Genomic DNA, 3848 nt, shown 5'->3' with positions numbered 1-3848 from the left:
CAAATGGTGCTGGGAGCTTTGAAGCGGGGTGGCAAGGGGGGGAAGAACTGGGGTGGGAAGAGTAGAAAGGGATATGCTACAAAGATGATTATTGAAAGTTGACAGCTGCCAAACACACTGTGTCCCTGGCAACACCTGTTGAGTCAGCCGCCGTGGTGGAGAGTCAGATGAAGAAAGACAGCTGTACACATGCCAACAGCAGCAGGATGCTGTGCTGGGCTCGTGCTCTGCCAGCAGAAGATGTGCCAAACTCGCTGGCCCAGATTCAAATGGCTGGGTGTCGACTCAGTTTGCCAGCAAATAAGCCGGGGGAATACATTTGCATTAACACCGCTCCCTGTTCCCACCTCCCCAGTCCTTCCCCCGCTCCACATAGAACACAGTTCCTCTTTCCAGAATGTCATCTTCAGCCTGCTTTTCAGAACCTGTATTTCAGTGGAACATGAGGTAAGCCAGATGCTGTCCTGAATTGCCTCGAAGGCAGCCAGCACCAGCAGTCAAGAGCAAGACAAAAAAAAAACTCCATTTCAGGTTTTTGGCAGTTGGTTAGAAAAATGTGCTGGGTAATTTTAATTTTTTTTCCAAAAAGAAAGAATAGATGGGGTTTTACATTTTATCTCGTGCAAACATTATGCTCACCCAGACCCTTCCTTTATTTGAGCACCTTGAAATTTGGGGGATTCTCAGCTAAGCTGAAAGTGTTTCACAATTGCAGTGGGATGTTATAGGAAAGTTTGGTTCTGCCTACAAAATTGCTTCCTAAGATGGAGAAGTGTCAGATATGTCTAATTTCTTCTTATCTTTTCTTAAGACTCCAGGGGTACCCTTGAGGAATAAGAAGTCTCAGGTCTGGATGAGGGAGTTTTTCTCTTCACAGGACACTGTGTGGTTTAGAGGCAAGATCTATCTATCTACCTATATATATTATAGCATATATCATTTCAGCCACTTCATGTCAGCAGGCAGCAGAGGTGGTGAGAGAGATAAAGCCTTAAGGAAGAGAGAAGCTTTGTGGATTACTGTTTTTGATACCCTTTCTCCCAGAGGTCTTAATGAGTAACTAGACCTCGAGTGATAGAATTTACCCCCTTCTTCTTCTTTCTGACCTTCTAACATTGTGCACGCACATATGCATGCACACACACAAATACACACACACAGCACTCCTTGATAAAACTTTCACTTCATTTCAGTGTGGTCTTTGGGAGATCATTAACACTCTTGTGATCATTAACATTTCTTTTTCTCTTAAAGATGATAAATCCTTCTTGAGTAGTTTCAGTTATAATAGTAATGTTAGAAATTCCCAGTTGAGTAACATGTTTTGAGTCAAAAATTTATCCTAGGAATTTATTTCCCACATATACTTACATATGTACATAAAGGATATTGCTGCTGCTGCTGCTGCTGCTGCTGCTGCTGCTAAGTCACTTCAGTCATGTCCGACTCTGTGGGACCCCATAGACGGCAGCCTACCAGGCTCCCCCCACCCCCGGAATTCTCCAGGCAAGAACACTGGAGTGGGTTGCCATTTCCTTCTCCAATGCATGAAAGTGAAAAGTGAAAGTGAAGTTGCTCAGTCGTGTCCAACTCTTCACGACCCCATGGACTGCAGCCTAACAGGCTCCTCCATCCGTGGGATTTTCCAGGCAAGAGTACTGGAGTGGGGTGCCATTGCCATGTATTTACCATGGGGAGGGTCACATTTCGCCGTCTGGTTGGCTGGTTCAAAGCAAGCATTGGTGATCTCTGCTACAGAAAGCTGTTCATGGTGGGCTTTCTCAGCAGAGATGACAGGGGCGTATGTGGCCAGAGGGAAGTGGATGCGGGGATAGGGCACCAGGTTGGTGTGGAACTCTGTCAGATCCACATTCAGGGCTCCATCAAACCTCAGGGAGGCAGTGATGGGGGACACAATTTGACCTATCAACCTATTCAGGTTAGTATATTTTGGGGACTCAATGTCGAGGTTTCTAGGACAGATGTCATTGATGGCCTCATTGTCTACCATGAAGGCACAATCAGAGTGCTTCAGGGTGGTGTGGGTGGCGAGGATGGAGTTGTAGGGCTCAACTACAGCTCTTGAAAGTTGAGGGGCTGGGTAAATGGAGAACTCCAGCTTGGACTTCTTGCCATAATCGACAGAGAGACATTCCATTGGCAGGGAGGTGACCCAGAACCAGTTCCCCCACCAAAGCTGTGAAAAACCAAGAAGCCCTGAAGACCTGTGCACTGGTCAGCCAGTTCCCAAATTTGGTCCAAGATGAGGTCAATGATCTCCTTGCCAATGGTGCAGTGACCTTGGGCATAGTGCATACGTCATCAATGAGTGTGGATTCCAGGTCTACAAACACTGCCCTGGGCACATGCTTGCCAGCGTCTGTCTCACTGAAGAAGGTGTTGAAGGAGTCATCTCCTCCCCCAATAGTCTTGTCACTTGGCATCTGGCCATCGGGCTGAATGCCATGTTCCAGGCAGTAGAGCTCCCAGCAGGCATTGCCTATCAGAACACCAGCCTGGCCAACGTGGATGGAGATGCATTCGCACATGGCTGCTGTTTTGTGGCTGCCGAGCAGATGGCGGAGAGGAGAAGAGATTGTTAACTTCTTACAGCACGACTCTTAGGCGGTCAATGTAAGAGAACCTGCGGCATATGGGCGTCAGCGGCTCCCTATATACAACTCGGTCCAAATGCTGAGTTTTTGAATTTTGAGAATATCTCTGCAACTGGACCATAAATTCCATGAGGGCAGGGACTTCTTCAATGTCATCAAAGAATGAGTCCAGTCTTCTATACTAGATGATCTGTGTACTATGCAGCAAATGTGTGTTTATTACTGCCTGGTACCCTCTTACTTCTTAACCTGTGAACTCTCCAACTTACTCAATTGGTTTACACTCAGGGAAAACAAACTGATTTACTAGTCTGAATAAACAGCATTCAATAGGAAGGTAAATCTGTTGCTACAAAAATAATATAAATTGCAAGTCAAAGCAAAATATTAAGTGGTTTTTGTTTTAGTCACTTTCTATGGTTCTTAAACCGAAACCTTTATCATCTGATTAAAATTATATTCATTATAAAGAAGTAATATTAACTGTTAAATGATATTGTCTCAGGATAAATTGGATGGCTTCGTATACTGTTAGGCATTTCTGTAAAGTGCATTCATTTCTCTTTTATTTGTATTCTGATAAATCCAGAGGGTTTTTAAGTGGCTCAGTGTGGTTTTAGAATAGACTTTGTTTGTATGGTTATTTTCAGCCTGTGTGGTTTGGGTATTATCGTATTTGGCCATAATATATACAAGTTGTGCTCATGCTTAGTTGCTTCACTCAAGTCTGACTCTTTGCAACCCTTTGGACTGTAGCCCACCAGGCTCCTTTGTCCATGGGATTTTCCCAGCAAGAATACTGGAGTGGGTTGCCATGCCCTCCTCCAGGGGATCTTCCCAACCCAGGGATCGAACCTGTGTCTCCTTCATCTCCTGCACTGCAGGCAGATTCTTTACCACTGAGGCACTGGGGAAGCCTTGTGTAAATTGTGCTGGGGTGTAATTAGAAATGATTGATGAGATTAATTGAATAAATATGTGTGAGAAAATGTAACAGTAAAAAGAAAAATTGTACTGGGGTTTAAAATCAAGAGGAGGAATTCTAGCTTCCCAGGTTGAAGTTGGTCAGATCTTGTGGCTATGTAACCCCACTTTTGACAGCAGATGTCAAAGACATTCAGCGGTGGCACAGTCCAATCTTCACTTGGGCCCTGTGCTACCCAGCTATGTGACTACCTAACCATGGGTAAGTTTCTTAACTTTTCCAATCCTCAATTTCTTCATCTATAAAAT

The 3848-nt window shown here is 44.7% G+C and overlaps 1 pseudogene; it reads right to left on the bottom strand.

Moving 5' to 3' along the window:
- Positions 1-324: 324 nt before the first annotated feature.
- Positions 325-2564, bottom strand: LOC145513852 (tubulin alpha-1A chain pseudogene; annotated as a pseudogene).
- Positions 2565-3848: the final 1284 nt, after the last annotated feature.

This window comes from Giraffa tippelskirchi, chromosome 7 (genome assembly GCF_054371585.1).
Source record: "Giraffa tippelskirchi isolate mGirTip1 chromosome 7, T2T-mGirTip1v1.2.pri, whole genome shotgun sequence".
Taxonomy (NCBI): domain Eukaryota; kingdom Metazoa; phylum Chordata; class Mammalia; order Artiodactyla; family Giraffidae; genus Giraffa; species Giraffa tippelskirchi.
The sequence above is the reverse complement of the archived record's forward strand: the minus strand, read 5'-3'. Positions and strand labels throughout refer to the sequence as shown.